The following is a 24,454-nucleotide window of genomic DNA, read 5'->3' on the forward strand; positions in this document are numbered from 1 at the left end:
TGAAGCCATCTGGCCCTGGGCTCTTCTTAGTTGGGAGATTTTTAATAACTGATTCTATCTCTCTGCTTGTGATTGGTTTGTTAAGATCATCAATTTCTTCTTTCGTCAATATGGGCTGCTTATTTGTTTCTAGGAATTTGTCCATTTCCTCTAGATTGTCATTTTTGTTGGAATATAGTTTTTCAAAATATCCTCTTATGATAGTCTTTATTTCTGTGGGGTCAGTGGTGATATCGCCTTTCTCATTTCTTATTTTGTGTATTTGCATCTTCTCTCTTTTTTTCTTTGTTAGTGTCGCTAAAGGTTTGTCAATTTTGTTAATCTTCTCAAAAAACCAGCTCTTGGTCTTGTTTATCTGTTCAAGTGCTTTCTTATTTTCTATTTCATTTAGTTCTGCTCTTATCTTTGTTATTTCCTTCCTTCTTCTTCCTGTTGGGTTACTTTGTTGTTGTTTTTCTAATTTCTTCAAATGTGCAGTTAGTTCTTCAATTTTTCCTCCTTCTTCTTTTTTGATATATGAATTTATGGCTATAAACTTCCCTCTCAGTACTGCTTTTGCTGCATCCCATAAATTTTGGTATGTTGTGTTATCATTATCATTTGTTTCAAGGTAGTCATTGATTTCTTTTGAGATTTCCTCTTTGATCCACTGTTTTTCTAAGAGTGTGCTGTTTAATTTCCAAATCGTGGTGTGAAATCTGGGCTTCTGTACCTTGCAATTCTCCAGCTTGACTCCACTGTGGTCAGAGATAATGTTTTGTATGATTTCAATCTTTCTGAATTCGTTCAGCCTTTCTTTGTGGCCTAGCATATGATCTATCTTGGAGAATGATCCATGTGCGCTTGAGAAAAATGTATATCCTGCTGTGTTTGAGTGTAGCTATCTATATATGTCTATTAGATCCAGCTCCTCTAATATACTGTTCAGATGTTTTGTTTCTTTGGTGATTCTCTTTTGAGATGTTCTGTCCAGAGTTGATAGTGGTGTATTAAAATCCCCCACTATAATTGTAGATGTATCTATTGTTTCACTTAGTTTTTCCAGCATTTGCCTGACATATTTAGAGGCACCCTTGTTAGGGGCATAAATATTTATGATTGTTCGATCTTCTTGACAGATTTTCCCTTTCACTAAAATGTAGTATCCTTCTTTGTCTCTCACAATTGTTTCACATTTAAAGTCTATTTTGTCTGATATTAATATAGCTACTCCTGCCTTTTTTTAGTTATTGTTAGCTTGTATGATTGTTTTCCAGCCATTCACTTTCAATCTCCATGCGTCTCTGGGTCTAAGATGTGTCTCTTGTAGACAGCATACGGATGGGTCATATTTCCTTATCCAATGTCCCAGTCTGAATCTTTTGATAGGTGAGTTTAATCCATTGACATTCAGTGTTATTACTATCAAGGAATTATTTGTGTTAGCCATATTTTGATTGGATTTGTGTTTGTCATATTTTGTTTGTATATATATTTTTTTGTCTTTTTTGTTGTTGTTGTTGGTCTTATACTCTCCTCCAACTCTGCCTTTCCTGTTTTTTCCTTTTTTCCTGCAGAACTCCCTTTAGAATTTCTTGAAAGGGGGGTTTCTTGTTGGTATACTCTTTCAGTTTCTGTTTGTCTGCGAATATTTTGAACTCTCCATCATGTTTGAATGCTAGTTTAGCTGGATAGAGTATTCTTGGTTGGAAATTTTTTTCCTTTAGTACCTTGACTATATCATACCACTGCCTTCTTGCCTCCATGGTTTCAGATGAGAAATCAGCACTTAATCTAATTGAGCTTCCCTTGTATGTGATGGTTTTCTTTTCTCTTGCTGCTTTTAGGATTTTCTCTTTGTCTTGAGCATTGGATAATTTGACAAGTATATGTCTTGGGGTGGGCCTGTTGGGGTTTATGACTAGTGGAGTGTGCTGTGCTTCTTGGATATGTACATCTGTCTCTTTCAGTAGTTTTGGGAAGTTTTCAGCCATTATTTCCTGCAACACTCCTTCTGACCCCTTTCCCTTCTCTTCACCTTCTGGAATGCGTATAATACGTATGTTTGAGCATTTTGCACTGTCATTCAGGTCCCTAAGTCCTAATTGGATTTTTTCTATCTTCTTATTGACCCCTTCTACTATCTGTTTGATTTCTGATGTACTGTCTTCCACGTCACTAATTCTCTGCTCTGTCTCTTCTAGTCTGCTGATATTTGCTGCAAGTGTATTTTTGATTTCTTGAACTGTGGTGTTCATTCCCATCATATCTGTTATGTTTTTGCATATGTCTGCAATTTCCCCTCCAAGTGATGTCTTCATGTTGTTAACCTCTTTCATTACTTCCTCAAATTTGTCGGTGATAAATGTTCTGAGATCTTTCATTGCTTGTGCCAAGTTTTGCTCCCCTTCATGATTATTGGTTGTTGATTGGATTCAGCCATGTTTTCCTGATTACTGGTTTGTTTTGTAGATTTTTGTTGCTTTCTGGTCATCTCTTTATCTTGACGGATTTAATCAGTTCCTTAGCTTCTTTGTCTGCTCTTGGAGGTTAATTAGCTGTTATTTTTGCATAGGTGTTATATCTTCTCTTTGTCACTTTTTTCTTCTTATTCTAGTTTCTTGTTGTTGGTTAAGTTCACTTTAAAGGAAAGTATTCGCGTTGGGGAAACGCAATTGTGTAAGCAAGGGAAAAGTGTAAAGTAGTATTGGTGATATATGTTAACAAAGCAAGAATATGAGATCTGGGAGGATGGAGGTTAGATTCATGTAAATTGTGTAGAGTTATAGCAGTAGGTAGAGTACCTATTATGAGGTAGATGATTGAATATGGGAGGAATATGGTATGAGCTAAAAAGCTATCGATTTCGTGAGAGAGGGAAAGAGAAAAAAAAGGTAATAGTTTCAAGAGTGGATAACAGACAGAAAACAAAACTTAGGTATTAGAAATTAAGACCTAGACCCTTCGTGGATCGAAGAAAGGGAGGTGGGAGGTGGAATATAGGAGAGCCAGTAGATGGTGGCAGATATCAAGATGTAGGGGAAAGAGGATAGTGTAGGTAGCCTAAATCAGTTCACACAGAAATGAGGCAGTGGAGGATGAGAAAACCCAGCGAATGTGAGGAGTATCCTGCCGCACCTATTGTATAATTGAGTTAAAATAAACTAAGTAGAATATGAGGGACAAGTGGGAGAGAGACAACAGAAAAAAAGAAAGAGAAAAAAAAAGTGGGGGGAAAGGACGAGAAGAAGAAAGTAAAAGGGGATGGGCAAAGGGTGGGAAATAGGTAGGGGAAAGAAAAAAGAAACAGATATGCATGACCCAGAATTAAAACACCCACTACACAGCACCTACCATGAAAAAAAGCCTTAAATAACTGAGTAAAAGAAAGACTTTGGGGGATACGCTGTGAGAGAAGACTAGGGGATAATGCGGTGTTAGCAATCAGGAAATTGAAAAAAGTAAAGAATAAGTCAAAATGAAAATAAAAACAAAACAAAATGAAACGATAAAGAAAGAACGCCAACATTGAAGGCTAGGGCATTTAAGGGCCTCAGATGGACCTCAGTGCGTGATGGATTCAGGGATGGAAAGTCTGAGATATTGAGGTCTCAAGAGATGTGATTCTCTGTGGTGTGAGCCACCAGATTGTAGGGAATTCAGACCTGGCAACCTCCAATCTGGTCTACAGGAAGCCTGGGAGCCCCGCAGTGTAACACAGCCCTCAGGGATCCCCACAGCTGGGTGCCAGCCTTAAGGGGGAAGTCAGATCCGCAAACTCTATATTATGACTGAACCCTGCAATTCATTTACTTAGCTGGGCTCATTAGTATATCTCACTTCAGCTTTTGGACAGCTCCCTTCCTGTGATTCCAAACCACTGCCACTAGAGGGCGCCTCTACACCGCAGCCACTTTGCTAGTACATATCCAAAGCCCGGCCTGTGATGCCGAAAACAGATTCGAAAACCGGAATTCCCAAGCTTCGCAAAATATTCCCTAATCGGCTTCCAGACGTGTCCCCCTCCCTTGCCGCAGCCTAAAACAACTTTCTGATTACGTCTCTTTATTGCCTACAGCCTATTTGGGTCAGAGACGGGCTGCCGGGCTTTTGGGGGCAGGGCTTCAGGCGGAAGCGCTATTGTTTATGTTCGCAATCACAAGTTTCTCCCGCTTCACAACAAAACACCGTCTATCTTCACAAATCGCTCTGCAAAGGTGACCCGTCTCATCAACCCGTGCACAGCTCGCCCAGAACTCACGAACTCCTTAACAGCTCAGAGCCATCTAAAAGCGGTGCCGCTGGGCTGGACCGCGGTTCCCCCCACCCCCAATAGGGAGGAGCCCGTGCGCGGGTCTCACCTACAGGCAATAGAACCCAAATTATATCTACTAGACCAATCCTCTCCGTTACCTTTCCACCCAATCGATGTCCAGGCACTTCTGCCCTGCAAAAATCCTGAAAAAGCCTCGCCTTGGAGAGCCTGTAGCCGCGCCCAGCCATCTCTTCCCGGGACCTACCGCAAAGGCAAGTTCACTCAGCGACCATCTTGCCCCAAAGTGTTCTTTTTAAGTCATTTACCAAAGCTTGATTGTGCCTCAACTGGATATTTGGCATTGGGAGAGCATTTGGAACATTTACTTTTTAAAATCATTATATGACTTCAGGGAAGGAGATGATAGGAAAACTAGTTTCCCAGCTGCACTGAAATTTAGTGGCTTCCACTGTGTCTGCATCTTCGGAATGTTATTGCTTGTAAAATGACCCAGAAGTACCTGCTAAAATAAAAAAAAAATAATTCTAACTCTTCTTCCATGGATTCTCATAGTACGTAACCTAAGCTTCAAACTTTCATCGAATTAATGTTCCCCTTGGATCATGCCCGTTCTGCTTTCATGCTCTGTTTCTTTAGTCTTTCTAAATACCCAGGACCATCTTTTCCCAAGTCCTGTTCATTTTCTGATGTGCTCTTCCCTGGGCTTTGAAGGACAGCCCCCTCATTTATTCATGCATTAGGCCAACTGTCCCCTACTTAAAGACAGTATTTCCTTACTCCACATTTTAGGTGGACCCTCTGGGTCAGTTACCCTGCACGACACATCATTTTTTATCATGGTGTCATCCATGATGACTTTAAATTTTTGAATGTGTGTAAGAATGGGAAGGAAATTATATTGCACTGATGTAAGAAACCTATCAATTAAGTAGTAGAAATGAAAGCAAAATATGTAAACTGAAGAATATATATTAAATGCAACTTCATGTATGAGGAGGAAAAATTACATGGGTGTAAAGAAGAAACATAAATTAAATATTAACGTCTTCAAAATATGAATACGTGGTGGACCAAGAACAGAGTGGATTGTTGATGAGAAGGAATGCCTTCCCTGATGATGTGGGTATCTGCAGCACCATTCCTGAGTGCTGGGAGGGGACCCTCTCCTAAGGTAAAGTGCTCATGAAGAGATAAACTACAGAAAATGAACTTATTAATTAGAATTAGAACTATACATGCCTTAGGACATTCCACATCATGGAAAACCTCAGGAGCTTTGGAAAAAGTCTTCAGGAAAAGTCATACTCATGATATTGGAAGAATTTTTTATCCATACGATTGTTAAAGCATCCTAAATTTTCTCTTACCTCTGACTGTTCATGCAGAGGGTTGATCCTGAAATGGACCAAGTTCACATGGCCCTACCTTTCCTGAGTAACAGCTTGGCTCAGAGGAGGAAATCTCAAAGAAGCAGGTTAGTAATGGCTGCAGAAATGTTACTTGTTTACTGTGTAACCTCCCAGTAAAACGAATTGTTCTACTTCTTCATAATTTAATGTCCTATGTCTAGAAGTGTTCATGATATTGTCATTTGCATTATTCTGAAAGTATCATTAGTTTTTGGGTAGGAATAAATGAAGAAATGCTTTATCAGACCTTGTGAGCTTAAGCGATTTTACGTATGACCGCTAGGTGGAGAGGATACACTTCAGGTCAGCTAATGACTTCATTAGTGATTTTAGAAAGTGGACGACTTAAATGATCGTCCTAAGGGTGACTTGTAAATATTGGATGACTCCTTTCTGGGAGTAATATTGTATTAAGGACAAAACAGAGAACTTGTTTTGGATGTATTAAGTGACATCCTTTGGGATGTTAAAATTTAGAATAGATTGAAATAGATACACCATATGTGCACTACATCTTAATCTAGCTAATGGTATGAGTATATTCCACCTAGGTTTGGGCACAATATTTATAACATTTAATTAAGTTCTGATGTTACACTTACAGATGCATGTATTTTATTACAAATTGCTTTTGTTTTCAGGATGGGTGCAGTTGATTTGAAAGAATACAATTGCAGATAAAATATTTCATTTTCTGAATTGCGCTGAATATTGTTCAAAGTTGTGGTGATAAGTTGATTTCTCGCCTTTTGCATGAATGTAGTTACACTTCCTGTGGTCATGATATTTTGATCTCTTTCAATTATTTATCTTCACAACTCACTGCACAGGTACATTTGACTTTATACTCTCTATAGATTTGCATATGCTCCTCGGGGACTTGGTTGTCTGCTCAGAGCTCTATTAATGCAGTTTCCCTGGAGATGGGGACTTAGTGCATCAGACGGGTGAGCAAGATGATGTCACATTCCCAACTGCTCGTCCTGCTGTTGTTTTGGGCCTCAGGTGAGAGATTTAGAAGGATATTATCTTTATATTTGGATAATAGTTTTAACATGCAGAGTGAGCAAACCATTTCATCTAAAGCAGATCTGAATATATATGATAAATAAGAAAACTTACATTTAGATACATATTTTACACATTTGTGATTTAATGTATGATCTATGTTCTTTTTTTTTTTAATTTTTTTATTTTTTATTGACTTTGTAATAATATTACATTAAAAATATATATGTGAGGTCCCATTCAACCTCACCCCCCCACCCCCCCTCTCCCCCCCCCCAACAACACTCGTTCCCATCATCATGACACATCCATTGGATTTGGTAAGTACATCTATGTTCTTTTTGGTTGCAGGTGCCAGTGGGGACATCGTGATGACACAGTCTCCAGGCTCTGTGGCTGCATCAGCAGGAGAGACTGTCACCCTCAAGTGCAAGGCCAGTCAGAGTGTTAGCAACGAGTTATCCTGGTACCACCAGAAACCAGGACAGGCTCCTAAACTGCTCATCTATGCTGCATCCAACTGGCCATCTGGGGTCCCTGATCGATTCAGTGGCAGTGGGTCTGGGACAGATTACACTCTCACCATCAGCAGATTCCAGCCTGAGGATCTGGGAGATTATTACTGTCAGCAGGATTACAGCAGACCTCCCACAGTGCTTCAGCCTCAAACACAAACCTCCTCCCCAGGGCTGTAGGGCAGTGAGTCTTGCGGCACCAGCTGCTTCCTCTTCAAATAGACTTGAATGTGTTTGCTTCCTCCATCTGTCTGAGAAACCATGTCCTTTAGGGGACTACCATAGAAATCTTTTTTCACTTGGTCAGATCAAATGACAGGGTGAACTGACCCTCTAAGCTAGGGTATTTTAAACTTTATAATCTGATGGATTGAATCTCTATTCCTTGTATCTCCTTAATGTTTAAAAGTTCATCATTTTCTTTCTTCTCCCCCATCATCCTCTAAAACTGGTCCTTTCCAAGATTAAATCCTTGATCCATCATATTCAAACTTCCCCTGTGGAAGGTCATTTTCCTCCCTTACTCTTTCCTTCCCTGGACCCATTGTCATCCAAGCCTTTCATTTCAGTGTCACAAAAGATGATTACATGTGCTACTCTACCTTGTTTTTTAATTTAGATAACTATTTTCATTTCTAATTGCCATCAAATAGTAATTGTGGGTGCCTTATTATACTATACTCATTGAAGAATGCTTAGGTTATAAGGGAGATGTTCAGCCAATGACATATGTTGATTTCAGTTTGGATATAAAATTTTCCACTGAGCTTCATATTCTTGTGATTGTCATGCTATTTCTATAGTTCTTTTATAAAATGGTTGAACCATAAAACTTGCCAAAAATTAAATATTTTTCTATATTGTTATAAGATCTGTGTTTACTTCATCTTATTCCCTTATATTTGGAAGGACACACATAATTTTATTCTTTAGAATATTACCTTATGCTGTATGTTCTATCTGTTAAAAAAGAAAAAAAATTCAAATAGAATATAGATATATTTGATGGTGTGAAGCAGTATGGACCTCAGTAAAGTAGGATCTTAATGTGAATCCATTCTGTGGATGTAATCTGTTGTAGATTGAACCATTTGAGGCAGTTACTTCAGTTCATACCTGGATCACTGTGAGTCTCAGTCCCTTTACTTGTGTCTTTAATAAGAGAATGAGATTTAAGTGAAGAAGGAGAAAGCCACGGCAGCAAGAATCTGAAGCAATGAATCCTGAAAGTTATGGAAGAAAGAAGGAGATACCACCATATGTCTTACCATGTGACAAAGGATTCGAGCATCACTGGCAGCCGGTCTTTGGGAAAAAAGCATTGCCTGATGATGTCTTGATTTAGACATTTTTCTCAGTCTCAAAATTGTAAGCTTGTAAGTTAATAAATATCTTTTGTGGAAGCCAACGCATTTCAGCCTGGCTATCTAGACCAGTCTATATACAAATAGTTATAGTATAACTGAAAATCTGCCTCTTTTTATAAAGTCCTTTTCCTTTTCTGCATCTCTTTCAGCTATTCTCATTCTTTCATGGCTACTCTCTAATTCTTCAGCTTTACCCTTCTAGAAATATGTGCGACGTTTCCCCCTGAACACTTTCACCAATCGTCAACTTCCTTTCTTACAATCCTTTGGCCCTGAAGGAATTTGTGGTTCTTAAAACTGCTGTAACCTGAACAATTTAGATAAAATTTATTTATTCATTTATTTATTTTATTTATTTCTCTCCTCTCATGCCCTCTCCTGGACCGTTGTCTGCTCTCTGCATCTATTCACTGTGTATTCTACTGTGTCTGCTTGTATTCTTATCAGCAGCACCGGGAATCTGTCTCTTTTTGTTGCAGCATCTTGCTGCATCAGCTCTCCATGTGTGTGGTGCTACTCCTGGGCAGGCTGTGCTTTTCTTGCACGGAGCAGTTCTCCTTATGGGGCACACTCCTTGCGCGTGGGGCTCCCTTATGCAGGGGACATCCCTGTGTGGCTCGGCACTCCTTGCACGCATCAGCACTGCACATGGCCCAGCTCCACACAGGTCAAGGAGGCCCAGGGTTTGAACTGTGGACCTCCCATGTGGTAGACAGACGCCCTAACCACTGGGCCAAGTCCGCTGCCTAATCTTCAATTATTAATGATTAAATTAGTTTTTTGTGACTGCTTTAACAAATTGAGAAAAAAAAATCTTGATAACTCACAATAGCAGAAGTCAAATCACGCATACTTTTGGAAGTCAGAGAATTGAAATCAGTATGTCAAGGCTGCAATCTAGGTTTCTGTAAGGCCACACTTCTGGAAGCTCTTCAGGAGCATGTATTGCTTGACTCTACCAGCCCATGGAGGCTGCCAGAAGTTTTTGTTTTGAGACTTCATTACTTCAGCTTTCAAGTCCAGCATCTTCAAATTACTCTATGTTCTTTTCTCTCTTGCATTTTTATGTTTGTTTGCCAAATTATACTGTATTCCTTTTATAGGAATACATGTGATTGTATTTTTGCCTAACCTGAAATGTCATGATAATCTCTCCATCTCAAATTAAACAAAGTATAACAAATGTTTCATATGAAATAGCATGCATGGGCACCAGGATTTAAGACAAGGTATTTTCAGGTGGGTATTCAGTGTATACTGTGTTTCCTTCAACCTCAATAATGCCCATTTATCCCATATGCAAAATACCTTGTCCTCATCCCAACATGCACAAATATCCAAAAAAATTATAGCCTCAACTCAATTCCCAAAACATCTAAATAACATCACCTGAACAGTCACAAGTCACCATATAAATCATCCAAATTAGGTAAATTAGGTATGTATTACATTCTCAGTAGGATCCAATCTGGGATAAATTAATTTCTCTCTGTAGAGCAGTAACAAGAAAAGAATTTCACTGATTCCAAAATACCCTGGTGAGGCATGCATAGTATAAATGTTGTAGACATCCTGATTCCAAAAGGGAGAGGATGAAAGGAAGAAAGGAAGCACAGCTCCCAAGTAATTTTGAAATCCTGAAATTTTGTTAGGTTCATTGCCTGGGGTCATCTCTGTGGCCTATGGATTGCCCTTGGTAACATGTCTCTGCCCCCTGGACCTCTGGTTTTGGCTTCAGTACCCAGGTCTCTTGCCTCTGAGCCTTGTTAAGTTATAACTATCCCTGCAGAGTTGACCTCTGTCTTATCTGCTGTAGATTGAATTGCATGTGTATTCTTTTTTTTTTTCAAATTCTACTCAATTTATTCATTTTTTAAAAAGATATTACATTAAAAAAATATGAGGTCCCCATTTGACCCCACCACCCCCACCCCACCACTCCCCCCGCAGTAACATTCTCCCCCATCATCATGTCACATCCATTGCATCTGGTGAGTACATCTCCAGGCATCGCTGCACCCCATGTCCCATAGTCCACACCATAGCCTACACTTACCCATGTTCCATCCAGTGGGCCATGGGAGGACATATAACATCCGGCAATTGTCCCTGTGGCACCACCCAGTACAACTCCAAGTCCCGAGAATGCCTCCACATCTCATCTCTTCCTCCCATTCCCCACACCCAGCAGTCACCATAACTTTTTTCACACCAATGCCACATTTTCTCCATTATTACCCACAATAGTTCATGAATAGAATATCATTAAGTCCACTCTGATCCTTACTGTATTCCTTCTTCCTGTGGTTGTGTCCATTCCACATCTATGTCAAGAGGGGGTTTAGATTCCACATGGATATTGGATGCAATCCTCCTGCTTTCAGTTGTAGGCACTCTAGGCTCCATGGTGTGGTGTTTGACATTCTTCAACTCCATGTTAGCTCAGTGGAGTAAGCCCAATAAATCAGAGTATAGGAGCTGAAGTCTGTTGAGGCTCAGGGCCTGGCTATCATATTGTCAGTCCAGAGATTCAAATCCCCTAGATATATCTTAAGCCCCAGCACCAACTACAATTCCAGTAAAGTAGCATGAAAGGCTTGTGAAAAGAGATCCCATCTGAGTCCAGCTCCATCATGCAGAAACACCAGCTCCAAAGAAAGGTCAACTGGCATGGCAGTGAACCCACTCTGCCATGACCATAGAACCTGTGGGTCTCTTTAGCCCTCAAAAGGACCAATATCTGGGGTTGTATCTACTTTATCTGTCTCTGAGACTCTGCTCAGGTGTGCATAAGGGCAATCCTTCTGACAACCTCCAGACTCTTTTTTAGAAACTCATAGTCATATGAACTCATTTGTCTTTTCCATTTCCCCCTTACTTTAGGTCAAACAGCATTTTTAACTCCTGTTATTATATGTAGACAGGGATATTCTGCTGGTCCGCGTTGAACCTTATTCTTAATCATTGTCAGTATTCCTGTCTGTGTGGGCACATTGTAGGTAGGACATCGAATATGTTATTTGAGTTAAGGTGTGGCTGACATGATTGGAAGGGGGCCTTAATCCAGATCATTGGATTCTGTTATAACCATGAGAAATTCATTCAAAGATATAGAAGCTATAGGGAGGATCCATAAGATAGAAGTCAACAGAAACCAAAAGAGAAAGGAGAGGATATTGCTATGAATGCAAGGCAGGGGTAGTAGCCAAGGAACCTCAAGGATCTCTGGTAGCCAGCCCTGGAATGTTGTAGATTTAGGGAGAAAGCAATGCCTTGCTGCTTTCTCAGTGGTGGATTTTTTCCTAACCTCAAAACTGTGAGCCTATAAATTCCGAGTGTTCAAGCCAGCCCATTCTGTAGTACCTGTGATAGGTGCCTAGCAAAGTAAGGTATCATACTTTATTTTTCTTCAAAGGGTTTTTGAAGTTCATAGTTTTATCAGTATGTAGAATTTTGTAATTCCACAGCCTTCTTTAATTTTGTCCTCTTATTGACTCTTTCACCTCAGCAGGCAGTATTTTTGATAATAAAACATTATCAAAAATATTCTGGTTTAGGAGAACACAAATCAATAATGTGTGGAGGGATTATGGATAAGGAGTCTGAAATTTTATAAATCCTGAGGACCTCTAACAGGTCTTTCTCCTAAACTAGAAAAGTTTTGTTACAACTGGATTCTATTTGAGGGTTATGGTGATGTACAAGAAACAAGTGCATTAGGATCAAATAAATGGGAACTTTGCAATATTTTCAATTCCTCATAATATCCTCAAATATATTTCTACATACATTCTTTAAAAAGGTGCATAACCTGAGAGAACAACTAGTAAGATGGGGCAGAGTAAGTAGTGTCTAGAATCATCTCCTACTACAGGGCAGTTAGTAAACACACAGAGCTCTTGAGATAGCTAAAGAACCTCCCTGGGGGCTCCAGGAGGCCAGAAGTGCATCCTGCAACATCCATGAAGGAATGAAAGGAGGAGACTGCCCATCTGCAGACAAAACTCGTAAGTAGAGCACTCCAAGCCACAAGGCTGGTGCCCATCCTCCAATAGAGGCACAAGCCACCTCAGGAGCTGTTCCACGGCTGGAATTGAAAGCTCCACTTCCAAAATATGAGGGACAAAGAGACGGTTGGGCACTAACTTCAGTTACTGATGAGTTAATTTGGCGAGTAAAAGAATAACCCTAAGAACAGCTAAAGTTTGAAATTGTCCAAGTGAGAAAGAAGCTGGTAGCTGGCATCTTAACTCTGCGCCTGGCATAAGGGGAAACAGGGAGGACTGAAAATCACAGTGCTGGTGGGGACCGGATTCTTTCCATCCAGGCCATATTGCAGGTCTAGCCTAGGGCCCAGTGTCACATCCAGCAGGGAGGAAGTTGGTGGACCTATGGCAGCCTCTCTAGGAAATTACTGGCCAAGCCTCAGAGGCATTTGGTCATGCTAAGTTGGCAATGCAAATCACCCAGGAGCAATTCTGTGGCTGGAATTGGAAGCTCCATTCCGAAAAACCGGGGAGGAGGAGATGTTTGGCCACTGCTTTCAGCTACTGGTTAGGAAATTTGGCTGGCTAAAGTATAATCCTAAGAACATCTAAAGTTTGAAACTGTCGAAGTCTGAAAGAGACTGTTACCCTCCACTTTGACCCCATCCCCAGCATGAGGGGAAACCGGGCTGAACAAAAATCAAATTGACTGTAGGAAACAGGTTATTTCACCCTGATCACCCTGCAGCCTTAGCCCAGGGTTCAGCCACACCTCTGGCAGGGAGGAGGCTGGTGGGCCCTGCACAAACCTATCCACGTAACCGCAGGTACATCTGGCTGGCAAACACTGAATAATCAGAAGTCTACCGGGGCAACTGTGGTCATCTTTGGACCTGAACTGCATAGATTGTTGCCCACACCTGCAGCTCCACCCCTACCCAAAGCAAGGGAGAAAGGGGATTGAAGCTTCATTAGTCTCCCTGGGCAACTACAGTCTAGGCTTGCACAACTTGCATTATTCCACAAAGCTGTGACTTTGTCCTTACCCCTGGCAAAGGAGAAAGTTGGGGAAAGCTGCATTGGTATCTGGAGCGATGCGGGCAGTTTCAGTCTCCATATCTTATAACACCAACTACATTCTTGGCTCCTACTACACAACCAGCAAGGGAGAAAGGGCAGGAAGCCCTAAAGTGAAAAACTACACCTAGAATAAGTACTGAAGTAAGCCAGATGCCAAGACACCAACAAAAACTTATAATCCCCACCAATAAACAGAAAGATATGGCCCAGTTAAAGGAACAAGGTAAGCCTTCAGATGTTATAAAGGAGTTGAGACAACTAGTCATAGATGTTCAAACAAATCTCCTTAATAAATTCAATGAGATGGCTAAAGAGATTATGGATATTAAGAAGACGGATGATCATAAATTAAAATTTGAAAGCCTATGCAAAAAAAAGCAGATCCTATGGGAATGAACGTTACCATAAGTCAAATTGAAAAATATTGGAATCATAAATTGCAGAATTGAGGAAGCAGAAGAAAGGATTGGTGAGCTTAAAAAAATGGCCTCTGGAAGTGAACATACAAAAGAACAGATGAAGAAAAGAATGGAAAAAGTTGAACAAGGGCTCAGTGAACTAATGATATGAAAAGTCGTGCAAACATACATGTCATGGATGTCCCAGAAGGAGAAGAGAAGGGAAAAGGGGCAGATGGGAATATTTGAAGACATAATGGTAGAAAATTTCCCAACCCTACTGAAGGACATAGACATCCATGTCTAAGAAGCCCAATGTACTCCCATTCTAAATACTTCAATTAGACCAACTTCAAGACACACACTGACCACAATGTCCAATGCCAAAGACTCAGAGAGTATTCTGAGAAAAAGATAAAAGCAATGCATAAAAAATAAGGATACCCAATAAGATAGAGTGCTGAATTCTCACGAGAAACCATGGCGGCAAGAAGACAGTGGTATGATATACTTATGATACTACAAGACAAAAACTTACATTCAAGGATCTTGTATTTAGCAAGATTATATTTCAAAAATAAGGGTGAGTTTAGAATATCAGTGATAAACAGATACTGGGACAATTTCTAAAGAGACCAGATTTTCAGGAAATACTAAAGGGTGTCCTAGAGCATGAAAAGACAGGAGACAGAAGCTTGAATGAGAGTTTGGAAATGAAGATTATATCAATAAAGGTACCAAATGTCAAAAGAGTGGCAAAAATAAAATATGGCAGATAACACTCATATAGGCAGGAATAAACTTAAGCAATGATGTAAAGCACTAGTATTCAGAAAACTGCAACTCAATGTTAAAAGAAATTTTAAAAAGGCCTAAATAACTGGAAAAACATTCCATGTTCATGCATTGAAAGACTAAATATCATTAGATGTCAATTCCACTCTAATTTATATATAGATTCAATGCAATCCTGTAAAATTTCCACCAGCATTTAAAAAAAAATACAAAATTATCAAATTTATTTGGAAGGGTAAGGGGTTCTGAATAGCCAGAAACTTTTAAAAAGGAAAGCAAACTCTCATGTCCAGATTTTAAAGCATGATATCTAGTTATAGTGGTAAAATAGCTTGGTACTGGCATAAAAACAGACACACAGACAAATGGATCCAAACTGATGTTTCAGAAACAGACCTTCACATGTATGGTCAAATGATTTTTGACTAGCATATCAAACCTACACAACTTGGTCAGAACAGTCCAATCAAGAAATGGTGCTGTAAGTACAATATAGCCAAAAGGAGAAATGAGGGCCCCTATCTTACACTTTATCCAAAAATTCACTCAAAATTGATTTAAAAAAACACTAAAAATAAAATGAATAACCATTAACTTTCTAGAAGAAAATATAAGAAAATATCTTCAAGACCTGGTGTTAGATGGTGGTTTCTCAAAGGAGATAATAGCAGGCCAGGGACAGACTACTGATGTTGAAAGTATGTAGTAATTAGCTTTACTGTTTAAGTGCTGAAATGTGTACAGTGGATGATAATACATAGTGATTAACAGAATATAGATGGGGTTGTGGCTGAAAGTGGATGTCTAGGGATGTAAGAGCCAATCAACAGAATGCTAGAGAATATTCTAGGAACTGAATAGCACAGTAAACCAAGAGGTGGATGAGAATTGTGGTTGACTATACAAATGCAAGAGTGTCCTTTGTTAGCTAGGGCAAATGTACATCTCTAATGCAGGGTGATGGTAATGTCGGGTAGTATGTGAAAAATACAGCTGGAGTGAACTATGGATTGTGGTTCACAGTAATAAAATAATATTCTTGCATCTATACCAAAGATGTACTTTGTTGATAATGGGGCAGTATGCAAAATGTGTGCCAAATGTACACTATGGAGGTGGTAATAATCAGAGGACATTATCTTACCTGTAAGAAATATCCTGCCACTGTGTGGTGTGTTGCTAGAGGGATGTTGTTTGGGAATTCTCCACATGTGCATGATTGTGTTATAAGATTACAACTTCTGTCATAAAAATATATTAAAAAATAATAACAGGGTGGTTTGGGGGAAAATGCAACAAATGCAAGATAATGACTATAATTAGCAGTAAGATTTTGACAATATTCTTTCTTTTTTTATTGATTTTGTAAAAATATTACATTAAAAAAATATATATGAGATTCCATTCACCACTCCCCCCCCCCCCCCCCAAGCAACATTCACTCCCATCATCATGACACATCCATTGCATTTGGTAAGTACATCTCTGGACATCTCTGCACCTCATGGTCAATAGTCCACATCATGGCCCATACTCTCCCCCATTCCATCCAGTGGGCCCTGGGTGGATTTACAATGTCTGGTGATTGCCCCTGAAACACCGTCCAGGGCAACTCCAAGTCCCAAAGGCACCTCCACATCTCATCTCTTCCTGCCATTCCCCATACCCATCAGCCACCATGTCCACTTTTCCCACTCCAATGCCACCTTTTCTCTGTGGACCTTGAATTGGTTGTGTCCATTGCACCTTTATGTCAAGAGGAGGCTCAGATTCCACATGGATACTGGATGCAATCCTCCTGCTTTCAGTTGTAGGCTCTCTAGGCTCCATGGTGTGGTGGTTGTCCTTCTTCAACTCCATCTTAGCTGAGTGAGGGGAGTCCAATAAATCCGATTGTAGGAGCTGGAGTCTGTTGAGGCTAAGGCCCTGGCTATCATATTGTCAGTCCAGAGATTCAAATCCCCTAATTATATCTTAAACCCCAACACCAACTACTATTCCAGTAAAGTAGCATGAAATTCTTATGAAAAGAGATCCCATCTGAGTCCAGTTTCATCACGCAGAAACACCAACTCCAAAGAAGGGCCATCTGACATGGCAGTGAACCCCTTCTGCCATGACCATAGAACCCGTGGGTCTCTTTAGCCCTCCAAGGAACCAATACCTGGGGATTGTATCTACTTTATCTGTCTCTTAGACTCTGCTCAGTTGTGCATAAGGGCAATCCTTCTGACAGCCTCCAGACTCTTTTTTAGAGACTCGTAGCCACATAAACTCATTTCTCCTTTCCTTTTCCCCCTTACATTAGGTCAAACAGCATTTTAAAGTCATGTTATTATATGTAGACATGGATATTCTGCTGACAATATTCTTTCTTAATGTGTAAGAAACGTATTACCACAATGCAAAGTATTGGTGGAGGGTCAATGTATGGGACTTCTGTATGATGTTACTCATGTTTGCTTTGTAAGTTCACAACTTTTACTATAGTGGATTTATTGTTTTTGTATCTTCATATATAAATGTTATAAATATAATAATAACAATAGGATGGGTTGGGGGAAAATTCTTTGGTAAGTAGTAATATATTGACAATGCTCTTTAATAGCTAGTTAAAAATGTTTAACAACAGTCCAAGGTATTGGTGGTAGGATGAGGTACGAGAGTCCTTTATGATGTTATATATGTTGGTTTTGTAAGTTCACAATTATTATTATACATGTATTGTTTATGTATGTTTATGTATGAGTGACACAATTCAATAAATTTTTAAAAATGTGAATAACCTGAAAACAATTTCATAGACTGAAATAATTGTTGAATTCATGTTGTCTGTCATTCAACAGAAACTTTTAAGTGGCATCTGTTTGCTTGACTTAGACTTTGCTACAAAGCAGTATAAAAATCCTAATTTGGAATATGTGTGCTCCTGACACAGCTACATGGAAGCTTCCAGGAAGTGTATAAGATAAGACAAGCTAGGATCAATTCCATTTAAGATTTGGTTAAAAAGATGGGTTGAAATCTATTTGGGTACTTTAGATATTCTTAAAGTCAATAAAAAATGACCATTACACAACTATTGCTTGTATGATGGATGATATATGTGCGTCAGGTTTAATAATGTAACTACAGTGAATTATACATCTTTTTATTTTATATTAGAAAAAATAAGTGAAATATTATTGAAAATTTAATACCTGATATGAAGGAGTATCAGGTATTAAATTTGCACATGTCTTCTGATTATTTCTCATATCATTAGACAAGAGGGTCCTCCACAGATCTTTCCAGGATATTCCCATCTCTGTTCCTTATTTCTGCTCCTTGGCTGAAATGATCCATATGCGCATGCCTAATGTCTTTCCAATCACCAAAGTTGTCAAGTCTCCCTTGACCTTACCTCCAGTTCTTTCATTTTTTATAGTTGATATCTTACTTTTAGCATCTTTTGCAATCTAGACAGATGAACTATTACCCAAATCATAATTCTTAGTTCCTTTTAACTTAACAGATTTTTTTTTCAGTTTACCATTTTACTTTTCCTTTCGTGGTTTGCATATATAGCAAGATGAACCTGAGACGTGGTTGAGCTCTTCGCTTGGAAATCGTCTAGGCCAAGTATAGAAGTTTATTGATTTCGAGTTCTGCTTTTTACACAAAAAAACTCTCAGACAAAATTCAGCAATGTTTTGCCCTTGGGGAGCTGAGCGCTCTTCTTTGCCAGCCCCATTGGGTTAGCATCTTAGCAATGCTGCAACAAAGGGCACAAACTGGGTGGCTGAAATCAACAGAAACTGCCTGGATCAGCTCAGAATTCCACTACCTGTCTTCCAGCTGCTTGGAAAATCCCCACTATCAGCACAGTCTGTGAAGTCAAGGGAAGCCCCGAGGGTTACTGGACTTGTCTGCCCTGCCTTCCCTTCCCTCCAGCTCCTGGAACAACCTCTGCTCGTGGCAGCCTGTCAGCAAAGCTTTATTGAACTAAAAAGCAAACAGAAATGTATTCTCTCAGGGTCCTGGGGAGCAGATGCTGGAAATCAGGGTGTTGCAGGGTTGGCTCCTCTGGAGGCTCAGAGGGAGAAACCGCCCCTCCTCTCTCTCCCACAGCTCCCGGGGCTTCCAGCCAGCCTTGGCATTCCTTGGCTTGCAGGTGTGTCCCTGCGGTCCCTGTCTGACCTTCCCTTGCTGGTGTTTCCAATCGCCCCCTCCTTACTAGGACACCAGCCACTGGATTAAGGCCACCCCAGTCCAGCAGGACCTTATGTGAACTAAGTGCATCTGCAAAGACCCTATTTCTAAACAAGGCCACGTTCACAGTATGGGTAGGTTCATATTTCAATAACCATTTTGGGGGACACAATTCATCCCATGAAACATGGATTTACTAGCTTCATTCCTGGGGGTCTGGCTTCAGAGTGTTGCTTTCTGAAGAGGAGTGGACTTTCGGGTCACAGATGAATTGCAGAAGGACGAGGGGCTTGCAAGCCTCCAACGTGCTTGGACCTGCAGTGACCTTGTGCATTCCTACAGTGCCTGCAAGAACAGGTTTGAAATAGTTTGAGGCCTTGCTCTGCTCTATCTACAGAGCAAGGTAATAGACATTTCAGACACTTGCTTTCCCCTCCCGAATCTTGTATACTGGGCATCTTGTCTGAACTGTCTAATACTGTAGCCACCTGGCCATGTGTGGCTTGTTTAATGCTAAGTGAAATTTAAGATTCAGATTTTCAGAGGCTCTGAGTCTACAGGATGTTCGATTAGAGAAATGAAGGCTAAGGAGCTGAATGCCTAAGGAGCTAAGGGAGGGTGAGGGCAGCACGAGCTGAATTTAATGGAAGAACATTGGAGAGTAGGTGAGAATGTCTGCTGAGCACACATCTTGTGTCAAACCTGCTGATACTCAGCTTAGTTTCAATGTTGAGGAATAGTTGTAGCTCCAGAACAGTATGGGAGCAGAGACTGAACATGTTGGACCTCAACAGGGTTCCTGTTGGAGACAAATCTCAGCTGTGATGTCTTCCCACCATGGTGCACAGCACTTTGGAGTCTACCATTCCCCTGGTGTTTGAGCAGCAAAATTCCCATAATTCCAGAGCTGGAGGATCCTTGAAAGGCTGTTCATTCAGGGCCCATCAAGCTCTTCCACGGTATCTGGGCAGTGTTGAGGAAGTCGATGTGGCTCAAGAAGTTGGGTGCCTGCCTATCACATAAGAGTCCCCAGATTTGGTCCTGGTGCCTCATAAAGAAGACAGCAAGCTGAAGGAATAAGATGATGCAATGAGGAAACACAGTGAGAGGCACAACAAACAACCAACAGGGGTGGCTCAAGCATTTGGGCACCTCCATCCTACATGGGAGGTCCCAGGTTCAGATCCCTGTTCCTCCTAAAAAGAAAAGAAGATGAGCAGACTCTGTGAGTGCAAACAACGGGGAGGAGGAGTTAAATTATCTCCCAAAAAGTCATTGGAATTTCTGATTCTTGGAGTAACGCTGGTGGATAAAGGGTCCAGCTGAGGCTTAAGCCTGGGGTGGGGTGGGAGTGGTTGAATAAAGGTGATTTTAAATCAGTGGGGAAAAAAAGAATGAGGTTAGCCCTTAGTTATTGAATGTGGCTCCCAGGGATGGGTAAGCAAGTTTATGTAATTTGAAGGGATGATATTGAACATTTCTGAACTCTAGGCAGACATTCTAACTTTCAAAAATGTGGTAATAGTGAATATTCTCAAGAGGAAGGATGGCAAGGGGTCTTCCTATCCAGCTTTCCCACCACTGAGCTAACCATGTTGGAAACAGAGGAATGTCATTCAGGATTTCTTGTTCAATTTCAAGAGCACAGGCAGAGAAGATTTGGCATATCTTTTTATTGGTCTTTGGATTTTCTGAATGATAAATGAGCATAGGCTTCAACTTAAAATCACCAGGCACATTAGCCCCCAATAAGAGAGTCGCTCTGTTCTATCAAGTGAGGACAACAGAGAAAGAAGGAAGGCCCCATCAAAGAGAAAGTGGCTTTTATTTTTACTTTTCCCCTTCCAATTTTCACAATCTTACTTTCATGTCTTTGACAAGATGTTCTCCTTTCCTCTAAAATGATATACATTACATGTACTCCAGGATTTTATTTGCTTGAGATGAGACCTAAGAACCCAAGAAATACATTAATTTATCCAAATCAGAGGAATCTTTTTGAGGCAAAATTAACACTGTTTTCTCATAAGCCCTTTCCCAATATAATAGAGATATAGAACTCCTTTAGGAGAAAAAGCTAACAGAGGAAATTCTGGCTTCCAAATTAGTTAACCACATGTTTTTTCATGGGATTATAGAGTTCATAATTCTCAGACTTTTTCACTAGTGTGTTTTATCTGCCTAGAATTCCAAAAAAAGAAAATCTAGTAGGGACACTGAAAAATTCAGCATATTTTACCTGACTTCTACATGCCCACAATTCCTGTAAATTATCTGTTTAATTCAGAAAGTTTCCACTTAATTCAGTCCATGTCATTACACTTGGGGAAAATATAATTAAAAACAAAACATCCTGCCAATGATGAAACTACTCCAAAAAGGTAGAAGAGAAAGGAAACATTTTGATTAATGAATTAAAATAAGAAAGTGGTGCACTTCCAGACAATTCTCTAAAGGTTTTGCAAAGACAGAACAAAATATCACCTTTTTAGATAGTCAGGAGGAAAACAACTAATTGTAGTAAATGTTAACTAGTCCTCCGGTAAGAAGACTTGAGAGTCCATTCATCTCAAATAGTTCGCCTGAACTCATCTGGCAACTGAGGAGAGCCTTGGCTTAGTTAATCGATGATTTCCAAGGAAACATAAAAAGAAACATAAAATTCTCATATTTTTATGGCATGAGGTAGATTTTCAACCTGGAGCCAGGTGTCCATTTAAGTTTTGTATGTCATCTCCCAGAGGAAATGGGAGGGAAGGGTATTGTCTTCCTGATGGTTCCATTCCAAGAGATGGTTCCCAGGTGATTGGGAAAGGTATTCCTCCTATTTTTATAGTGGTTTTAGATTACATAAAAGTTACATACAAAATATGAGGGATTCCTATATACCTATCACTCATACGTCCCCCCACTAAAAAATTTTTATTAATGTGATGTATTTGTTGCAAATTATGAACAAATATTGAAACATTGCTACTTACCATGGTCTATCGCTTACATTATGGTTTACACTTGGACCACACAATTTGAACCACACAATAATTGTACCATTTATCCTTCCCTGCCATAGTTGTAACTTTAATGTAATACAAAACTTCCCCCAAAAACAAAACCAAATTTTTTTGTATTGCATCTTTCATCACTGTATGATCTCTCTTTTATGAATATTGATAATTTCTTCTGTTTATTCCCTCACTGTCTTATTTGTGTTTATCATTTTATTTTCAAAGAAGCTTTAAGACACAGAAAGTTCACATAGAAAGTATATGGGCTTCCTATACACCCCAAGCCCCTTCTCTCACATTTTAACCTATTAATAATATCTGACATGAGTACGGTCCATTGTTAAAATTGATGAATGCATATTGAATAATTGCTATTCTCCATGGACAATGGTCTCCATTATGGTTTACACTTTGCACTATACTATTTTACAGGTTTTGGCATAAAATATCATAATGCATCCATCATTGAAAAGTAATGCAGAACAATTCCAATGATCTCAATATGCCCTACGTACCTATTCTTCCCTCTCTCTTCCCTTGGAAAATTTGATAACAACTAAGTTTCAGCCTTCCAGGAATAAGTTTCATAGTTTCACATGAATATTAAGGTCTTGAATGTGTTCATATTGTTCTAGGGTGTCATTTTATAGGGTGGAGATCCACATAAAAAAAAAGGAAATATTAAATTCCCATCCTGGTGTGTCCTGCTACATTCTCTAATAGAGTTCAAGAATCTCAAGAATACATATGTAGTGTCTAATATAAGAAAACAGATCAGTATGTTAGGCAAATATTTATCTTTTAAAAATATATACCTTTGAAGAGTTGGGTGGGGTGGGGTGTAGGGTATATGGGAGCCTCATATTTTTAATGTAACATTGTTGTGCCTATTTATCTTTTTAAAAAAGCCAATTAAAAATAAATAAAAAATAAAAACAAACAAAAAATATCCATACCTCTGAAAAGGATAGAGAACTCATTTAAAATCTGAATTTTTCTAAAATAGGTGAACTAAGGAAAAGGAGGAGAGTAACTGCATCTACTTTCTCGTATGAGGGAAAATAAATTTTTCTTTTTTTTTTACATTTGATTTTACCTTTATAGATGACTGCATCATTTATTTCATATCCTATTTTATTATGATGGAATTTATATCTGAACAGGAGGAGGACCTTGGAAGGAAAATGCCTTGTTCAAGTTTACACATCTTCTCTCATATGAAACACAGAGGATAAGGAGCCTGAGGTTCTGAAATGGTGTCATCATCTTGTTGCCTTTCTTTGTTTTTTGAAACCTAGAATCAGAGCAATTTCCTATGGTTGCTTTGTTTTGATTAATGGAATTCCCAAGACAAGCTCACATTTAAGAGGAAAGCAAACGCTCTGTACTTCTTTGCAGGAAAAGTTGTGAAGGCACATGCTCATAAGCATGGAACATGGAGGAGGTAAAAAATGGGGGACATGGAATGTCATGGAAATCTCTACAGAGAAGGAATGATTTGATCAAAGTCTTAGTGTTGTAAGGAAATGACAGGGGACTGATCCAAAATTGTTAAGCAACTCAGGAAAAATAATCATGCAAAAATACAGTCTCTAACTGTGTTAGGTAGAGAAGCTTGTGTTTCTGATAGCATTTGTGTCATATCCCATTTTATTTATTGGATTTACCTGAATAGGAGGATCATGTACTAGGAAGATTTCTGGTTTGAAAAAAGTCTGTAATAAGATCACTGTAGAACAGGACCCTGAGTATTTTTCAGCTTATCCCTAATTGTTGTTTCTCTGGCCATATACCTCAGATAAAAGGCTCCATTTGTGAGGCTCAGACCAACAATGCTGCTACAAAATGTCTCTTGGCTGAGGGATGTTCCTTCAATGAATCAGTGAAGATGAAGGTGAAATTCTCAGAGCACAGTATTAGGGATTAAAATCTTGTAAGCTGGTTTCTCCATATATATGTATATATATATATACATACACATGTATATGTATATACATACTATTATAAATTCATATGTTTAAAGTTATACAAGTATATCAGTCATAAATACATATACATAAACAATAAGTGTAGCTGTTGTGGACTTAAAAGTCAAATATACATAACATCATCGAGGTCTCTCAAACCTCAACTTACCAGCAATAACTGGAATTGTTTTGAAACATTTTTAACTAATGAGTAAAGAGTAACTTCAAAATATTCCTGCTAACCAAACCAAAGTATGTTTCCCCAAACCACCCTATGGTTTTTTATATAATTTATAAATGAACATGCATAAATAATAAATGTATAGTAGAAGTTAGCAACCTACACTCAAACATGCATAACATCATACAGGGATCCCATATGTCAACCCATCACCAATACCTTGCATTGTTTTAAGACATTTGGTACAAATTATGGAAGAATATTTCTAAAATATTTCTAAGTATAGTCGTTATCTTA

At 39.3% G+C, this 24,454-nt stretch overlaps 1 non-coding gene and 1 gene segment (V, D, J or C); both read left to right on the forward strand.

Moving 5' to 3' along the window:
- Positions 1-24,454, forward strand: part of LOC131273778 (immunoglobulin kappa variable 3-20-like) — a 1,006,205-nt gene that overhangs the window by 412,421 nt on the left and 569,330 nt on the right.
- Positions 19,295-19,429, forward strand: LOC131274131 (small nucleolar RNA SNORA9). Its single transcript, XR_009181343.1, has one exon. It is a non-coding gene; the product is annotated as a small nucleolar RNA SNORA9 (small nucleolar RNA).

The sequence above is a fragment of the Dasypus novemcinctus genome, chromosome 17 (genome assembly GCF_030445035.2).
Source record: "Dasypus novemcinctus isolate mDasNov1 chromosome 17, mDasNov1.1.hap2, whole genome shotgun sequence".
NCBI classification, from domain to species: domain Eukaryota; kingdom Metazoa; phylum Chordata; class Mammalia; order Cingulata; family Dasypodidae; genus Dasypus; species Dasypus novemcinctus.